General features: G+C 44.5%; 1 long non-coding RNA gene across 1 annotated transcript; it reads left to right on the top strand.

The window, feature by feature from the left end:
- The first annotated feature begins 5978 nt into the window (after positions 1 to 5978).
- LOC114061011 lies at positions 5979 to 6871 on the top strand. The gene is made up of 3 exons (XR_003572024.1): positions 5979 to 6036; positions 6121 to 6262; positions 6856 to 6871. It is a non-coding gene; the product is annotated as an uncharacterized LOC114061011 (long non-coding RNA).
- Positions 6872 to 9010: the final 2139 nt, after the last annotated feature.

Raw genomic sequence — 9010 nt, 5'->3', positions numbered from 1 at the left:
TGCAGCCAAGACATCAGTGATAAAGTGGAGCACAAGAGACAGCCCAAGCCTTGGACTGCGGCGCAGGACATCGTGTGCTGGGATCAGGAGCTGCTCTAGGGAGATCAATATTTGTTGCCCTGATAGCCCAAACGTCAAAGCACCGTGTCACCAACGGGGAGAAATCCATCTTGGAGAGAGAGTGATGGGGTGTGACGTGCAGACAGCAGGGAGAATGTAACGAGTCTCTCCAAGAAGATATATGGACCTTACACTGGGCTATTTGGTGGCTGGTTTTTTGCCTTTGGCTCTGCCTTCTGTCAGTGCTCCCCTGCTTTTCATCTGTGTTCTGCCTTCACTTTATCCTAGGATTTCCTAGGCCTTGCAAGCAAAAGTTGTCACTCTGGGTCATCATGGCAGCTCCTTTCTAAGGGCCTGGCTGAGGGTTGTCTTTTGTACCAAGCAAGGGATCAAAGGCCCATTTGTCCCTTCTCTGTCCAGGTTTTTTCGCCACTGTGGGAAGAAGAGTGACTGGCAACTGCTTTGCTTTCTTCTGTGTGTAGCCAGAGCTGGATGAAGGCTGGGAAGTCTTTGCCTCTGATTCCAGACTGAGAAGTCCATCAGTGCAGCTGGGCAAGTGATGAAGGTAACATATGGTTCCCTTGTCCAGGAGAGACCTCGGGCACCAACCTGTGAGTCTTAGGGTCACACAACTCCACACTCACTACCTGCTTACTCAGGGATTGCAAAGGACTTACTGCCCATCTGTAAATCCAAATTTCTGCTCTACTTATTGTGTCTCTCATTAATCCTAAATGTCAGCTGGGCTGCCCAGTGGCAGCAGTGTCTGGTCTAATCTGGAGATACTCAGCAAAATTTATTTCGCATGTCACACGTTTGTAACAGGTCAGGCTTTAGCAGCTTTTGGGTTGCCTAACTCAAACACTGGTGTTTATTTTCGGCCGCAGAATGAGCTTACTCACAGTCTTCATGCTGTCTGGTGGAGTCTTCTGTGTTGTTCTCTGGCTTGTAAGCCTGCCTTTGGCAGGATGATTAGATGACAAAAAGGGTTTCTGTGACAGAGAGTGTTTCTGTTTGCCTGGAAGATGATGGCAGTGGGACCGTAAACTTGTTGCTGGGATAACAGTGGGCTGCAAGCTACAAATCAGCTGTCAGAGCAAGGAAATACTCAAATTCAACCAAACCCAGACTTCATTCTGAGTCTGCTGAGGAACAGAGGCAAACACAGGGTTCCCCTGGAAAGAAACAGTCCCAGGAAGGAGGGATGAAGGTGTCACCAGCCTGCTTGGTGCACTGAAATCTAGGCCACAGCAGCCACCAACCCCGAGCCTTAGCAAAAGCCTCAGATTAGTTCTTAAGAGTGTGTTTGGTGTCCAGCCAGGGAACTTATTCTTGCTAAAACTTTTCCACTATAACTGGCAGGGCTGTAACTGTGCTTGGAGGATTGCACAACGCTGGCTCCCAGGGCTCCAAACTGCAGGGAAAAGGCAAAGAGCATCCCAGACAGTTACAGCCAGCATTGAGATGGAACAGTTTCATAATATAAATGTAAATAAATGTATATATACACACATACATGGCATGAATCTCTCCACTCACCAGGTGTAAGGACTGTGGTTCACTTCTTCATCTTCAAAAATTACCAGACAGTATCGAGTCCAGCTGCAGGAGATACCAGGAAAAGATGAGCCTCAGTTTGTTTTAGAAATTGCTCTTATACTGTGTTTATTCTGTGGGTAGGAGAATCTCTACATGCTGTAGCCTCTCCTTGGTGAATCATCAGAGACTAACAGAGCTCCTGTATATTTGCGCTGGGCAATTTGTTGGCTGGTTTGTGGGCAGAGAAATTTAGATGAGATAAATCCCTGGCCCCATGAAAGTTGGAGGGATCACGACTCCTACTCCCTTGGCACAATAAAATCGAAAGAAAGATTTCTATTAGGCTTTAGAGAGTAATTTAATGACTTAATTTTGATCATGTTTACCCCTACTCACCAGGCAGAGCAAAAATCAGGTAGACAGCCCAGATTTTCGTATCTCCCTCTTATCCTGCTCATCTGATTTTCATCTGTTCACAGAGAGACAATAATAGTCTTTTGGGAGAGGAGCAGAGAGAAACTAACTCCAATAAGATAGATTCAGTGGGGTATGGAGGTCAGAAGGGCATCTTAAAGCAATAAGTAGAACAGGGAGATGCATTAGTTGAGTCAACAAAATCTTTGCAGGAGAGGACAAATTCTCTGTTACGTTATTGAACTATATTTTTCCCCAGAGTTTAAACCAGTGGTGCTTCTACTCTAACTCACTTGCTGTGGCAGGTTTGTACCGACCTTCAGGTTACTTTCACTGCTGAATATATAGGAAACAGTGTGGGTTTTTTAATGGTTGGAGCTTTTTTTCCAAGGAGGGGGAAACAAGAGAAAGCAGTTTTATGCAAAGGTTTGAAGAAATGTAGATCTGAAGAGCCTTTGATTTAAAGTTCAGGGACGTTATGCTCTCCCCAAGTTACCTACCACAAATTTTAAGCTGATCTTATAGTTTTGATGATATACTTTTTACGATGCATTTCATGCCTCATTTCCTGGCAGATTTACAGCCCTTACACAACGCTGGATGAGTGACTCCACATGCTTCATGTCAACAAGTTCTTTTTCTTTTTCTTTTTTTTTTTTTTTTTTCTTTCCCTGAAACTCCTGCTGGTTGAAATTAAGTCATATTTCAGTCAGAGTGCATTTGCTCTTCTCATTTTTGAGCTGCTCTTGGTCATCCCAGAGAATTTGGTGAAAATGGCCCAAAGAGTTTTGACTGTGCTAATGGAGGGCAATAAACAAGGCCTGGTGTTCCTAGAAATTCCAAAACTGAAACTGAACTTTCTTTTTTATATGTATATATCTATTGTTTTGACCACCTGAGTTTTGATATGGTTAAAGGGCAAGGTGAAGCCCATCCTACTCCTACAAGGTGTCCTTTCCAAAACAATCTCACCCACAGAAACAGAGAGAGGAGAGAACAATATCACCTTTTACAGACTTACAGATGTGAAAATATCTGCAAATGCAGAGTAGCCAACAATAACCTGACACAAATCATGAGCTGCTGGAAAGAAAAACACCTTTACACAGGGCTTTGAATAAACACTGTGGCTTGGAGACAAGTACAGGTTTGCCCAAATGTCCTGGCTGGTGCTTTGCCTCTGATGGGTCCCATCACCATCCTTGCATTACTGTGCACCACCCCAAAGTCTTCAACCTGTCAAAGCCAGAAACAGTTGGCAAAACACTGTGTTTATATTGATTTCTGAACGTACAACCTGGTGCTAATAATGACAGGGTTGTGGGCTCAATCCCTGTATGGACCATTCACTGAAGAGTTGGACTTGATGATCCTTTTTGGGTCCTTTCCAACTCAGAATATTCTGTGATTCTGTGTTTTATATTAATCCCAGATCCTCAGGAGCTTACAAGGCCTGACTAAGGCTGCTAGGACAGGCTTGCCCTTTGGCATATTCATAGACATGGGATAGGCAGAAGCAGGAGGAATCTGCCCACATTGTCACATCACAGGATATCATCATCATCTGCCCAGGATGCCACATCACATCACAGCTCAAGGGAGCCACAAGGGCACATTTTACAATCACCACTGCACCTGAGTCACACAGGATGTGGCTTTTTTTGCCAGCTTGCCCTGCAGTATGGGCAGAAATTTAGGCTATTAATCCCGAAAGGGGAGCAAGGATCTCTGTGGGGTGTTGCAAGGACAGTGGCTGTGCCCACAGCACAAGGAAATGAGTGGCTGAAGCAGAGGAGGAAGGGATGGTGCCACAATCATCTTTCTTTTTAAGGTTATCCCTCAGGGATGTGTTACAGCCTGGTGGTAGAGTAATCCACCCCCTGTCCTTCATGGCAGGGCAGAGACAGGCACCTTACTGAGACTTGCTGGGATAATTAATCCCCTGGTGGGTCCACCAGCCCTTCAGAAGATGTGGCTGGAGGGAGGTTCCATCGAAATTTTACCTGAAGCTGTCAGTGAGGCAGAAAGTGTTACAGGCATGGAAAAACACCTGTTTTTTGCTGGGAGCTGTTCTTGTTTTCCAAACCGAGAGCGTGCTGGGAGGCAGCAGGGCATTGTAAACAGGTTGGCAGATGTATCAAATGCCCAAAGCACCTGAAGCCAACATCCCAGGTCCATGGTGAAGATGTTCCCTGCTCCCCATGGAGCCACTTGCAGTCTGGTTTGCTGAGGAGCCGTTGGAAGGGGAAGGAATGGTCGTTTTTCAGGGAGCTGTTTCAGGAGCAGAGATTTACACTGTGTTTGACAAGCAGACAGCCTGTTTGAGCAGCTCCTGTTGGCAGCTGTGGGGCTGCAGGGAGGCCAGGCCGCTCCTCTGCTGGCTTTCCAGTCCCACACTTTTGGCTCTGGGGATCAAGTGCCCAAAGAGGCAGGGAATAGACTCTGTTCAAGGACAGAACATCTCGTGAAAATATTTGATTTCTATAAAAATGACAGTGGCTTATTTAAGACTGTTGCCTGCCCGTTCATGAAGCAGAGCTAAGAACAAATTCCTCATGTGCAGCATAGTTCCTTTTACGACCTGAAGAGCAGCTTCTGGATTTTCTTTAGGCAGCACTGATTGATCTCCCACCCTCCCTCCACTCCCAGAAGCAGCCTGTCTTCTCTTTTTTGTTTCTTTAAACCTGGCCTTTCCAAAGTGTTCCTTATAGCAGCCCAAATGCTGCCTGTCCATCCTCTCACTGCTTTTCATCAAACTAATGAGAATCACTGCAATCAGGACCAGTTGCTGTCTCTCGTGGTCCTCACATTGCTTTGGCAACAAGGCTTTCAGCAGCAATGAGAAGCCCAGCCAGATACCTCCAAAGCTGGATTTTAGACCTTTTTGTCTCCAAGTCAGAGAAGAAAGAACCAAGCACTTGATCATTCCCTCTCTGCTGTTTGCTTTCCTGGGGCACGTTGCATCTTTGTGTGTGTGAGTTTAAGCTGTTGTATCAAAGGGTTTATTTGCTCTGTAGGCTGTGGAGTGGCTGGAAAAGCTGCAAAAAAAGAGAGGAGTTAAGATGAGTTCCAAATTAAAAAAAAAAAAAAAAAAAAAAAAAAAAAAAAAAAGAAGAAAAAAAAAAAAGAGAGAAAAATTGGGGAAAAACAGACTATGGGTCACAAATATCACTGACCTCACTCCTCCTGGTGTAATCCTTTGTGGTTCCTTGCTCTTGCCCCCAGCAATGGCTTTTCTGGACCCCAGCACCTCTGCTCTCCTTTGCCCTCTCATCTCTCTTGACAAGGCTGAACATGGGATTTACCAAAACCTTTTCCTCAAAAGGTTGTCAGAACCTGTGGAAGTGTTTTGGAGACAGCTTGAAAACAAAGGTTTCTTTGCTTTGCTTTCTGTGTTTTTCAACAGAGATCCAACCTTTTCCACAGGAAGAAAAAATATTTTCAGTTCATTTCTCTGACAGCTTTTACAGCTTGTACTTTCTTCATTTCTTCAGATCTCTTAATACCATCTCTGCAAATCTTCCCAGTCATGTTCTCCCCAGAAAGTGCTGCATATTGTATCTGTTTCGTTAATTTTCTTGGTTGTTTTGTTTTGTTGTGTTTGTTGTTGTTGTTGTTGTTGTTTGTTTGTTTTTTAAGCGAGTTAAAGCTATAAATTCTTCAGTGTGAAGAAGGGGGTTATATTTTGGCACTTTGATAGCGCTGACTTACTCTGGGTTAGATCACCCAGAACGAAGGCAGCAGGAGGAACTGTTGGCTCAACCTAAGTTCACATTTCGAGAAATTGTGGATTTTGATATTTTGCATTTTAAAGAAGGGGATGATGGTTTAAGGACAGAAGAATCTGAAGTTCCTCAGTTCTCTGCTGTGCACCTGTCCATCACCATCAGATGTTTTCTTGGCCTTGTTTCTTTGCAGTAAATAGTGATCACCTCCCCTACTGCCTGGAACCAACTAAATGCACAAATTATTGAGACTCCTGTGGTTTGTCCCTCATCCAAGAAGTCTTTCCAAGGCACCTGAGTGAGCTGAAAATGCAAATGCAGTGTTGAGTTGGCAGCACTGGGCAAGGGTCAGATTATACCAGACTCACCTCTTTTCCTGCAGATTTCACTGAGTCTCTCACAGCTCGTTATCCAAAAGTGATGCTCAGGAGAGAGCTGGTGTGGCTGCAGCCTCTGAGGTGTGCAGAGGAAATTTGTGTGCAAAATGCATGCAAGTGGAAGCAAACCCAGAGTTATGGAAACAGGTATTTATAAAATAGTGGTCTTTGTAGTGTCCACTTCCCTGAAGAGATGGGATTTGGTCAGGCTTTTGGCATGCTAATAGTAGTTCTGTGCATGTTTGTCAAGGCCCAAGAGCTCACGTGATCCTAGACTTTCGAATTTGTGAAAATCTTTACATTTTCCCTCTTTTCTGTTAGCTCTACTTACAGAAAAACCAATATAGAAGCCCAGCAGTGATGGAAGCAAAGGTGGTGTTGATATCCAGCTCAGCTAAGATAAATTCAAATTTGTTTCCTTTCAATGCTGTTCCAGGAAATGACAGATGTAAAGATAATTTTGCCTATTATTATGTGATGACAGTCCTATTTCTTTCTTAAAACGTCACTCATGATTCAAGCCCTGCTTTTCCACACAGCTCTAGCAAGGCTTGATTACTTCCAACTGGAGGGATACATGAAACAGCCCAGAGCTGTTGCACTTGATATCCTCGTGGCTGGTGGTCTGGCAGCTGCTCAGATGATACATAGGAATACTTAGAGGAAAGCATCCTGGAGAGCTTTGAAAGCCTTTCTTAGAAATGGATTTGTGTGGAACTCAGTTCCCTTCTCTCCCTCAGCCATGACAAACAAACGTTCCCAGTGTCAGGAGGAACAGCCCTGGTGAAGGGCAGCTTGTTCAAAGGGGGATTACAGCTGAAACCTGGATGCAAAACTGTCAGCCCTGCCCTTGGAAGAGGGCAAATGTTCTCAGGGAGAGAGATGGGACAGAAAAAGAAAACCCAGAGTGTTTCCTGCCCTCATGCCAAGTTGTTTTGGTTTTTTTTTTTCCTCTCTCCTGGAGAAAAGTTGACTGTCTTTCCTTAGGGAATCATGTGCAACCCCATAAAGAAGCAACAGACCCTCAGCCATGTTAGATGAGCTTCTGCTGCCTTCGCTTTGTCTATGCAAGTTTTGTCCAGGATCAGAGGAATTAATGACAGATCTCATGTTTGAGTTTTTTGAATCAGCCACTGAAGACTGTAAGTAATCATTGCATGAGTAACTGCAGAAGGAAGAAGTACATTGTGGTGTCTGCTGCAAGATCTATTTTTCTGGAAACAATGACTAATCCAGCTTTTCCAGTGGAGGATTTGATGTACATTCAGGCTGTGTGCATGAATCAGTGCTCAGGATTCACACACTGCAGCTCTTTTTACTCCTAGAACTCCCTGGTTTTGCTTCTGGGCCGGAAAAACCCAAACTGGTACCTCTTGTATCTGTTGCATTGCTGCAACTACTGGGAAAGGATCAGGGGTGATGACAGCAGAGTCTGCTGCTGCCTGCACAGGGTTCTCCCACCATGTCACCACCCAAAGATGTACCAGGTTTCGCCTGAACTCAGTTTTCAGTCTGATGCAGCATTTGCTCACCTGGTGTGGTCGAACTGTGAAACCCTGTGAACCCCAAATCCCAAGTGAGTGTTGCTGCTGTGATGTGTTGCTAATGCTAATCACACCCCAAAGCTTTGCACACAGGAATTATGTTGCAATGCCAGAAAAATCACCCTTTATGTCTCTAATCCCCATAATCAGTGCGTCATAACCTATAAACAGTGGGTTTAAAAGGAAGGATAAGGCTGTAGCAGTGAGGACAATTGCAACAGCAATCCCATCTTTAAGCAGCTACAGGTCAGTTGTATTTAATAGATTTAAGCTTGCTTCAACAGCCTATCCAGCTGGAAGAGCCTAAGTATTACCCAGAAAGATAAAAATGACCAGGGAAGAGGTGGGTCATACCCAATATCTGCCCTTTCAGCACCAGGTTTCCACAGGGAGCAAAGGGAGCAGAGCAGAGTGATGGGCTGCAGGAGGGTGGACACAATTAGAGGCAGCTTTTGAAAGGCACTTGTTAAAAATCTAGAGGTTTTCACCGTTACTGATGTCAATCCAAGCGTCTTTATGTTCTCCTAAATTCTATTTTTCAGTGTGGTCCAAAAGTCTATCAGGGACTGTGGCTTAATTTTCCAGTGGTTTGTTGGTATAAAAAAGATGCCATTTCCAGCAGGGCTGTTGTTCCCAGTGTAAATATGTTTTTAGGAATAGAGCAATATAATCCTACAGATTTGCAGAGAAGCTGCAAACCCCGTTCTGGCAGGGTCTGAGGCAACATAAAGGCTCTGTTTCCATCACTTCTATTTGTGGAAAACCAAAGGCCATTTATCTCCTCGATTCCCATGAGATTTTCTATAGCTTAGTCAATAACCATGAATTACTGCTTGGTTGAGCTATTTCAGGGAAAATGCAGAGGATTGGAAGAGGATGTGCCTCAGCAAACAACCAGTGTCTCTAGTCTGGCCTCCAAATGGGACCATAGTGATGATGCCCTGCTGCTCCTCCCTAAGAATGGACTTATTTCATTCCAGAAATGAGACTTTCATTTAAAAGTTTGATATCAAAGTGAGCTGAGATTTTTGTATCACTGATGTCTGGCTCCTGAATGAATTCCATCTGTGCAGCCTTCAACCTGCTGGCTCTGGAAAGGGATGGACAACAGGCAATTCCAATCTGAGGTAAAGGAATTACATATGTCCCCTCTGCAGCAGGAGGGGACCCAAATGGGGATGTCCAGAGACATGGGACAGTGAGAAGATGCAGAAACCCTCCCACCCATGGCAGCTGCTCAGGTCTCCCTCAGTCCTGACAAGGACAGACACAACTTTTTTCTTTTTTTTTTTTTTTTTTTTTTTCCCCACAGACATTCTGTCATTGTAAAGTTTTTCTTGAGCAATTCCAG

This window comes from Empidonax traillii, unplaced genomic scaffold, assembly GCF_003031625.1.
Source record: "Empidonax traillii isolate 1590-97213 ecotype Southwest subspecies unplaced genomic scaffold, ASM303162v1 scaffold13:size3042203, whole genome shotgun sequence".
NCBI lineage: Eukaryota > Metazoa > Chordata > Aves > Passeriformes > Tyrannidae > Empidonax > Empidonax traillii.
This window is presented reverse-complemented; position numbering and strand designations above follow the sequence as displayed.